Genomic DNA, 10,881 nt, shown 5'->3' with positions numbered 1-10,881 from the left:
TAATAATAATAATAATAAATATTACTAAATAAAATCAACATGTTATCAAGGGTTATGGACAAGGAACAGTGATCATGAAACATCCAAATAAGAGTTTGTCACGAGTGCTGAGTAGTGATGAGCGAGCATTACCATACTTGGGTGCTTGGTCCTCGTAACGAGCAGATCAGACACTCGGATGGGCGCAACTCGAGCACCCAAGTCAAATGGAAGTCAATGGGGAACATAAGCCTTCTTCAGGAATAGTTCCTGGAAAAATGCTCAAGTTCCCCACTGACTTCCATTATACTTCGGTACTTGAGTTGTGCCGCCACCGAGCATCCGACTGCTCTTCACTATACGAGCACTGAGCTTGGTAATACTCACTCATCACTAGTTACGAGTACCGAGCATGGCAGTGCCCGCTCATCACTAGTTACGAGTACCGAGCACCCAAGCATGGTAGTGCACGCTCATCACTAGTTACCAGTACTGAGCACCCGAGCATGGTAGTGCTCGCTCATCACTAGTTATGAGTACTGAGCACCTGAGCATGGTAGTGCCCCCTCATCACTAGTTACGAATACCGAGCACCCGAGCATGGTAGTGCCCGCTCATCACTAGTTACGAGTACAGAGCACCCGAGCATGGTAGTGCCCGCTCATCACTAGTTACGCGTACCGAGCACCCGAGCATGGTAGTTCCCCCTCATCACTAGTTACGAATACCGAGCACCCGAGCATGGTAGTGCCCGCTCATCACTAGTTACGAGTACAGAGCACCCGAGCATGGTAGTTCCCGCTCATCACTAGTTACGCGTACCGAGCACCCGAGCATGGTAGTGCCCCCTCATCACTAGTTACGAATACCGAGCACCCGAGCATGGTAGTGCCCGCTCATCACTAGTTACGCGTACCGAGCACCCGAGCATGGTAGTGCCCGCTCATCACTAGTTACGAGTACAGAGCACCCCAGCATGGTAGTGGTCACTCATCACTAGTGAGGAGTGAATGCTGCCATCTGGCTCCAATGTCACTTACTTATATAGCACCATTAAAGGGTTTTTCCCCAAAAAACTACTACTTAGGCTTTGTAGGTAGACATGAAAAACTATCATAAAGTTTGGTCTTGGCTCAGGGTTTACCCAATAATTCATCTCAGTGGTTCCCAAACTCCAGTCCTCACTGCCCCCAACAGGACATGTTTTCAGGATTTCCTTTGTATTTCTCAGGTGATGTCTTCATAATGATTCCATCACCTGTTCAATGCGAAGAAAATCCTGAAACAAAACGTGTTGGGGGTTGTGAGGACTGGAGATTAGGAAGGACTGATCTAACTAGCGCAATATGGCAGTTACAGCGGAGTGCTCCTGTGTTCTCTATGAGAAGGCTGTTTGCAGAGCTGGATTTGTTTTTTGCCTTTTTGCTTTACGCACAATGACGACTCAGTGAGATGTTATGAGTGAGCAAACGGTATGATTCCAGTAAGGTCAGTCTGAAGAATGAGGCCGATGTTCTGGCCGTAGTACAGGGGTATATTGATGATCTGGCTCAGCTCTGCTACATCTCTCTCATTGGATCTTAGCTCCCATCTGCAGTGCAACTTTCCTTTAATAGAGGGTGATCCTTTTGGAAATGGGAAGTAGATTGATGAAAGTTCTGAAACGGTTGAGAACACTGATTTCTGGTCACAATGGAGTCCGGTGGGGTTGGAGATTGCAGCTCTGGGGGGGTTCACAGATGTCTGGTGTCCCCTATAAAACACAACACACAGAACAGTTACACGTAACAGCCAATCAAAACGTTTACAATATAGGAGGTTCTAGAATAGAAGTTTCCATTACCAAAAAGAGACCAAATACCATCTTGTAATAAAACATGTCATGTACTTGTGGAAAGCTTCAAGAGGAACCTCAAGACCCACCTCTTCCAACAAACCTACAACCTACAATAGCCCTCAGTCCAGTAGACCACTGCGCAACCTGCTCTGTCCTCACCTATTGTACCCTCACCCATTCCCTGTAGACTGTGAGCCCTCGCGGGCAGGGTCCTCTCTCCTCCTCGCGGGCAGGGTCCTCTCTCCTTCTATACCAGTCTGTTTTGCACTGTTGATGATTGTTGTACGTATACCCTCTTTCACTTGTAAAGCGCCATGGAATAAATGGCGCTATAATAATAAATAATAATAATAATAATAATGTACTTAATCATCCCCTCTGCAGAGTCAGGCTTGTAAAATATATCAGGTGCATGGTGTTGTAGCAGTGGCCACAGCTACTTCTGGTCTGTTACATTCTGCTGAGGCTGCAATTTTGACATTATATATTATACTGTAGATAGTATGAATTCAGTAACGTGAGCTATGCATGTGTAAAAAACCCAATACAACTCCATTAAAGGATACCTGCCATTTCAGACATATCTATAGAAAAGCATGGACTTGATGTCCTCATCCCCTATAACAGACATACTAGTCTAATATTACCATGCATTCTTCATTAGTATTCTGCTAGCACAATAAGTGCTGGAACACCCTTTTCTCCACTTTACAGCATTAATTAATCTGGTCATTGTCCAATGCCATAAAATTTATGTTATGTTGGTTTTGCTGGGAAAATGTAATCCACGCTTGTGACGAATCTAAACTAATGAATATGTATATTACATAGTTCCGCCCAAATTAGTTTGGTATAACCCTGTATGTAAACAATAAATCAGCATTCTTTTTCGGAGCGCACACTCCGCTGGACGCTGGTGTAGATAGCAGCGTCCGTTTGTATCTCATTGAGGCTGGGGGAAGCAGGGGGGGTTGCTGGTACTCCCTCCGCATTTGGTCATCGCTGGCAACAGTTGTGACCTATTGGTCAACCTAACAAACTTAAAGCCTGAATCTCTGTTATGCCTATATGCAGTTTGACAGGAGATCAGAAAGAGAAAGACCAGCTCCCATTCTTGTATAGAGGTAAAGTCCCACCCCCACTTCTTCTAAACAGTTAAAGCTTTGCCCACACTTCCTTTAGCGATATAAAGCCCCACACCCACTTCCTGTAGAGATATAAAGCCCTGCCCCTACTTCCTGTACAGATATAAAGACCCATCCCACTTACTGTAGAGCTATAAAGCCCCACCCCCACTTCCTGTAGATATATAAATCCCCACCCCACTTACTGTAAAGATATAATGACCCACCCCACTTACTGTAGAGATATAAAGACCCACCATACTTATTGTAGAGATATAAAGCCCCACCCCACTTACTGTAGAGATATAAAGCCCCACCCCACTTACTGTAAAGATATAAAGCCCCACCCCTTTTACTGTAGAGATATAAAGCCCCACCCCCACTTCCTGTAGAGATATAAAGACCCACCCCCACTTCCTGTAGAGATATAAAGCCCCACCCACACTTCCTGTAGATATATAAAGCCCCACCCCACTTACTGTAGAGATATAAAGCCCCACCCCACTTACTGTAGAGATATAAAGCCCCACCCCACTTCCTGTAGAGATATAAAGACCCACCCCCACTTCCTGTAGAGATATAAAGCCCCCCCACTTCCTGTAGAGATATAAAGCCCCACCCCACTTACTGTAGAGATATAAAGCCCCACCCCACTTACTGTAGAGATATAAAGACCCACCCCCACTTCCTGTAGAGATATAAAGACCCACCCCCACTTCCTGCAGAGATATAAAGCCCCACCCCACTTACTGTAGAGATATAAAGACCCACCCCCACTTCCTGCAGAGATATAAAGCCCCACCCCACTTACTGTAGAGATATAAAGACCCACCCCCACTTCCTGCAGAGATATAAAGACCCACCCCCACTTCCTGCAGAGATATAAAGACCCACCCTTACTTCCTGCAGAGATATAAAGACCCACCCCACTTACTGTAGAGATATAAAGCCCCACCCCACTTACTGTAGAGATATAAAGCCCCACCCCACTTACTGTAGAGATATAAAGCCCCACCCCACTTACTGTAAAGATATAAAGCCCCACCCCACTTACTGTAGAGATATAAAGCCCCACCCCACTTACTGTAAAGATATAAAGCCCCACCCCACTTACTGTAGAGATATAAAGCCCCACCCCACTTCCTGCAGAGATATAAAGCCCCACCCCACTTACTGTAGAGATATAAAGCCCCACCCCACTTTTTGCAGAGATATAAAGCCCCACCCCACTTACTGTAGAGATATAAAGCCCCACCCCACTTCCTGCAGAGATATAAAGCCCCACCCCACTTCCTGCAGAGATATAAAGCCCCACCCCACTTACTGTAGAGATATAAAGCCCCACCCCACTTACTGTAGAGATATCAAGCCCCACCCCACTTACTGTAGAGATATAAAGCCCCACCCCACTTACTGTAGAGATATAAAGCCCCACCCCACTTCCTGCAGAGATATAAAGCCCCACCCCACTTCCTGCAGAGATATAAAGCCCCACCCCACTTACTGTAGAGATATAAAGCCCCACCCCACTTCCTGTAGAGATATAAAGCCCCACCCCACTTACTGTAGAGATATAAAGCCCCACCCCACTTACTGTAGAGATATAAAGCCCCACCCCACTTACTGTAGAGATATAAAGCCCCACCCCACTTCCTGCAGAGATATAAAGCCCCACCCCACTTACTGTAGAGATATAAAGCCCCACCCCACTTCCTGCAGAGATATAAAGCCCCACCCCACTTACTGTAGAGATATAAAGCCCCACCCCACTTCCTGCAGAGATATAAAGCCCCACCCCACTTACTGTAGAGATATAAAGCCCCACCCCACTTCCTGCAGTGATATAAAGCCCCACCCCACTTCCTGCAGAGATATAAAGCCCCACCCCACTTACTGTAAAGATATAAAGACCCACCCCCACTTCCTGCAGAGATATAAAGACCCACCCCCACTTCCTGCAGAGATATAAAGACCCACCCCCACTTTCTGTAGAGATATAAAGCCCCACCCCCACTTCCTGTAGAGATACAAAGCTCTGCCACCACTTCCTGGAGAAATACAAAGCCCCACCACCCCTTCCTATAGCAATATAAAGCCCTGCCCCACTTCCTGTAGACAGATAAAGCCCCCCACCTACTTCCTGTAGAGATATAAAGCTCTGCCCCCACTTCCTATAGAAAGATAAAACCCCACTCCCACTTCCTGTGGAGATATAAAGCCCACACCCACTCCCGGTAGAGTAAGTTACACAGAAGGGAGACACCTGGTAGTCGACATTTTTCAGTGATCTTTTTTGTGGGTAAAACAACAATAATTTTTAAATAATGTGATTTGCAGATAATATATTTATTACATTATCTATCAAATGAGCTGCAGTTATCTAAGAATACAAGGCTTATTTAAGAGTATTGTGGAGGTTTGAGGCAGACTCCACCACTACAACATGCAAGAGCTGGGTTCACAAGTCAGTATCTTCTGTTACCCACCGCTTTATAGTAGGATAAAGTGCCCAAATAATGCACTCTTATATAAATAACCATATCATATCGAACTCAATAATGTCCCCAATCATTAAACGAGACAAAACAGTGTTTTGATGCTGAGCCTTTCCATAGGGCATTGATAAGCCCAGGCCATTGGTGATAATGGTGCCCTCTTCAATGGCAATATTCAATATGACCCATGAAAGGGCACAAGTCTGAATGTCCTAACCTGGGGTCTGAACATCATATTCAATAGTCCCTGGGCAATATATGACATCCATCATCAAGCAGGTAAGATGCAATGTGACTGGTACATGCCCTTGTCATACTTTAATGCCCTGTAGAATTCTGAAGGGCAAACAGAAATAAGTATAATGATGTTCCCTTATCCTAAATGAAGCTGACACTATTATACCTATTGCCTAGAGCTCCCAAATTGGGTCCCATTTATTTAAATATACACATAGAGACAAACCAACCATGTGTCATTATGTTCATGAGTCAATCTACATTTTAAAGTGGTATCAGGGTTACAGTATTAGATGGATTTTCATTTTCCATTATACTTTATATATTCTTGAGTTCAAGATCTCTGCCTGCTGTGATTCAAAAGGAGCCTTTATTGTTTCTTCTTAGTGGAAATAAATCTGTCTTGGTCATGTGTCAGACCCACAGGTGTTCAAAATGTGATAGTTTCATAGTTTCGTAGTTTTAAGGTTGAAAGAATAATATAATTTTACTGCTCGTACAGTAAAGATTCCATAATCTCACTGCTCGTACAGTAAATATTCCATAGTCTCACTGCTCATACAGTAAATAATCCATAGTCTCACTGCTCTTACAGTAAATAATCCATAGTCTCACTGCTCTTACAGTAAAGATTCCATAGTCTCACTGCTCTTACAGTAAATAATCCATAATCTCACTGCTCTTACAGTAAAGAATCCATAGTCTCACTGCTCTTACAGTAAATAATCCATAGTCTCACTGCTCATACAGTAAATAATCCATAGTCTCACTGCTCTTACAGTAAAGAATCCATAATATCACTACTCGTACAGTGAAGAATCTCTAGTCTCACTGCACACAGTAAAGAATCCATAGTCTCACTGATTTTACAGTAAATAATCCACAGTCTCTTTGCTCTTACAGTAATCCATAATCACACTGCTTGTACAGTAAAGAATCTAGTCTCACTGCTTGTACAGTAAATAATCCATAGTCTCAGTGCTCTTACAGAAAATAATCCATAGTCTCACTGCTCATGCAGTAAATAATCTATAGTCTCACTGCTTGTACAGTAAAGAATCTATAGCCTCACTGCTAATACAGTAAAGAATCTATAGTCTCACTGCTCACAAAGAATCTGCATCAGTGAGGATGTCGCTTTGTCATTGTTGCAGGCCCAGGTGTAAAAGCATTATTAGAAAAATCTCTGTACTAACCCTTTATACAATTGTACATAATAATGTAATAAGTTCAGAGCTGTTCGCTGCTATTAGTGAATAATCCATAGTCTCACTGCTCTTACAGTAAAGAATCCATAGTTTCACTGCTCATACAGTAAAGAATCTATACTCTCTGCTCTTAAATTAAAGAATCCAGTTTCACTGATTATACAGTAAAGAATCCATAATCTCACTGCTCTTACAGTAAAGAATCCATAGTCTCACTGCTCTTAGAGTAAAGAATCCTTAGTCTCACTGCTCATACAGTAAAGTATCCATAGTTTTACTACTGACAAAGAATCACCATCTGTGAGGATGTTCTTTTGTCATTGTTGCAGGCCCAGGTAAGAGAAGTGAGACTATGGATCATTTACTGTACGAGCAGTGAGATTATAGATTATTTACTGTACAAGCAGTAAGACTATAGATTATTTACTTTGATTATTAGAAAGTTCTCTGTATTAACCCTTTATATAACTGTACATAATAATGTAATAGTTTCAGAGCCGTTTGCTGCTGATATGATATCCGTTGGCCATTTGCCAGGTTTCTTGCACACCCTACAGGTAATTAGAACACGTGCACAACACTGACACGTGGACACTATGCATGATAGTCTGGCAACATGTAATAAGGCTTCCACGGATAGGCTTAGTGCTAGCCATTCCACATGCCAGATTCCAGGGGCTGACTTGGCTTTCACCCTTTAACTCCTGTACAGAGATCTTAAATTGTACCAGAGCCCCTGGGTAGGTGTCATGGAGTAGAGCAAGAAGGGGCCATTACTAGGAGGTCAAAGTCAGGGACCGGATGGTAAGGCAAATGGGTGGTCAAAGTCAGAAAACAGAATCATCAAAAGAGCATAGAGCAGGAATGTGGACCAGGGTAAGCGGAACTTTATAACTGACAGTGTGAAACAAGGATACAGAAAAGTAAATAGCTAACAGCGCATGGCTCCCAGCACAGAGCTAACACAAGCCACAGATAGGAGTTAACCCCTAAGCTCCCTAAACGGCACCAGTCTAGTTCCTGAGAATAACCCTGTGCCTCTGCATTTTCACCCAGTGTCATCTGCATCAAAGGTGTGACACTGCCTGACAACTGAAGCAGAAACAAAGGGGACAGTCTCTGGCACGGATGTCAAAAATATTTACCAGTCATGCACGACACTTGCCAACACCTTGCACCTTGTGAAGTAGACGACTGTGCCACTGTGACTCCTTTATTAATCAGGTTGTCAGCAGGGGTTCCGAGAAAAAGGCTTGAGTTTCCCATTGACTTCTATTATGCTCGTGACTCGAGTCATGCCCATCCGAGCGTCCAACCTGCTCATTTGGAGTATTGAGCACTCAGGCATTTCAGTGCTCGTGTGACACCCCTGACTACATCAGGGTGTCACAGGGAACTGCACCCCTGTCTCTCATGGTGCAGAACCCACCTTCCATGGTTCTGGGATCCTAACTCTGATATTGTTCCAATCAGCACTCAAATCCTAGCCACACCTCACACCACACCCTGTCAGACACACCAGTGGGTGGTCTAGCTGGGATAGGGCCACCCACCTAGGGGTCAGACAGACTGGTGGGAGGGAGGAGGTCAGTCTAGAGTAGCCCTCAAAGAGTGAGGAGCTGAGGGAGTTGGAGCTCCCAGTGTGACCTTGGTTGGGTCGCACACGGTGGTCTGGGACCAGAGGAGTCAGAGACCCGGTTGCAGGGTATTGGGAGAGAGTGCCCAGACTTAGTTTTGGAGAACGGTCGGCACCAGAAGTCCAGTAACTGGACCGGTACCGAGCTCGGCGGGGTACAGGACCCTAGATCAGGGAGTAGCTTCACGCAACCTGATAATTCACCTGTGGAGGATAGTCTCTTTATGAACTTTCCCCAAGAGCTCAGAGATCGAAGGCATCACCACAACGAGGGAGATAGAGCTTATCAGCTTATGCGGCCTACAGAAATCCCAAGTGTCAGCCATCGAGAGCACAGCTCCACTTTATCACTATAGGGAGCAGGACCCCGACAGCTTCAGGCCGAATGGTCACTCAGGAACATCTACACAATTGTGCATGGAGGCAGGCTCCAGACCACTAAGCAATACCGGTGGGAACGGACTCCCGTACGAGCTCCCCAGAGTGGCAGCGGCACCCAAAGACTTGATTTACTTCTGTGTCAGAGTCTGCTTAATGATTGCACCAACATCTTCACAGTCTGAGTGAGTACGCTGCTCTCCCTGTGTCCCACCTGCCCGCACAGCCTGCACAACGCTATCCGCCACCTTCCTCCAGAGTCCTGGGGCCTCCCCTGCCCGTGGAGGGAACATCATCTGGCTGCCCCACTCCATCTCCCTCGAGTACTCCCATTGGCAGCAGCGGTACTCCCCTTACCGCGAACCACGGGTGGTGTCACGAACTCTCCCTTGTAAATAACTCCCCCTTTACATTTGAAGTGGCCGCGAGCCCCCGGGTCCGAAGACCCTCGAGCCACAGCGACCCGGATCCGAGCAGTTGGACTGCTGCAGGGGCGGCATACTAACACAAGCCAGAGATAGGAGTTAACCCCTAAGCTCCCTAAACAGCACCAGAAGTTCCTGAGAATAACCCTGTACCTCTGCATTTTCACCCTGTGTCATCTGCATCAAAGGTGTGATGTGTCGCCCTGGGCAAGCCAGGGGACACAGATAACAACACCACTACACCCCACACTCCAGGTAGGCACACCTGCTAACCAGAAATCCTTGTTGCCTCCCTCCAGGAGTCTGTGATGCACACCAGGGGGTGGGCCAGGTGGTTGGCTCCGCCCACCAAGGAGCTCACGACTCTGGAGGCAGGAAGTAAACCAGGCAGATTAGCTCAGGAGGAGCTTGAGTGAAGAGCAGAGATAGCTCAGGGGAGAGCTGGAGAGAGGAGAACTGTCAGGGACATGAAGGAGTGAACAGCAGAGTAGCCCAGGCAGGGGCTAGAGTAAACAACAAGAAGTGAAAGTGAAGGAAAGGAAAGTGGAACAGGAGGAAAGCAAGAAGTGGTGACAGAGCCTGAGAGCCCAGCTGTGTGTAGGGCTAGAACAGCAAGGTCAGCGACGGCGGTGACTGTCCGGAGTGGGACAGTTCGGAAGTTCCTGGAAGGACCCCGTTGGCTGTGTGTGCCCGGTGGTCTGGAGCAGTGTTCCGAAGGACAGTCAGCACCAGGGCAGGGGCCTCTCGGACCCCGGCAAGGCTAGGAGTCGCCCAATTTGCCGAATCCGTCAGCGAAGGGGACGCAGATCCCCCAGCAACAAAGTCCCGATTGACGGCAACAGCCCGACCATTAACGGGGAGACACCGCCACCGCCAAGGCACAAGTTTCCCCAGGGCCAGCGCCTGCGGGCAAAGTGTAGGGCTCCTCCGGCCCAGATTGCAGTCGGGGAGCGGGTAACCGGAGGGAATCCACCGATACCACCAGACCACACAGGTGCAAGGAAGAGAGAAGTCACCGTCACCTACCGGGAGTGCAGGTGCAGCCGTCTGTGGGACCGTCCTACCAGCCGTTGGTTTACCGTACAAACTGTGTCCGTGTCAGGCTGAGTGAGTACCATAGTGCCGCAAGGCACAGCGCTGCCCCCGCGTCCCTGCGCCCTCCAGGCCCTACACCTTGCATCTCTTCACCGGGCCCCGGGATCACCAACCCCTACCCACGGAGGGGCAACACAACACCTGGCTGCTCCCATCACCATCCCCGGGACCCCCACACTGAGCAGCGGTGGTGCCATCACCACAACCGTGGGTGGCGTCACGAACTATAATCCCAACAAACACCCCCCTTTTCACTCACGGGCGAGGAGTGTCGCTCGAGATACCCCGGGATCCGGCCCGCAGCTCGAGCCACCAGGATCAACTGCCGGACCCGAGCAGAAGGGGTGAGCGCGGTGTGCTGACACCCTCCTCCCCGCCCGCGACAACTTGGCGTCACGAACAGGATCTTACCGCTCTGCCGTCAGGTAGAGGTGCGCCTTGTTACCGCCGGAGGCATCCGGCAGAAA

At 47.4% G+C, this 10,881-nt stretch overlaps 1 protein-coding gene across 13 annotated transcripts in view; it reads right to left on the bottom strand.

The window, feature by feature from the left end:
* Positions 1 to 309: 309 nt before the first annotated feature.
* JAKMIP3 (Janus kinase and microtubule interacting protein 3) overlaps positions 310 to 10,881 on the bottom strand; it is a 326,613-nt gene continuing 316,041 nt past the window's right edge. For all 13 annotated transcript variants that reach the window (XM_075348478.1, XM_075348481.1, XM_075348484.1 and 10 more), the window contains one exon: positions 310 to 1,732. The gene's annotated coding sequence lies outside the window, so the exon portion shown is untranslated. The remainder of the gene's footprint in view (positions 1,733 to 10,881) is intronic.

The sequence above is a fragment of the Anomaloglossus baeobatrachus genome, chromosome 5, assembly GCF_048569485.1.
Source record: "Anomaloglossus baeobatrachus isolate aAnoBae1 chromosome 5, aAnoBae1.hap1, whole genome shotgun sequence".
NCBI lineage: Eukaryota > Metazoa > Chordata > Amphibia > Anura > Aromobatidae > Anomaloglossus > Anomaloglossus baeobatrachus.
The sequence above is the reverse complement of the archived record's forward strand: the minus strand, read 5'-3'. Positions and strand labels throughout refer to the sequence as shown.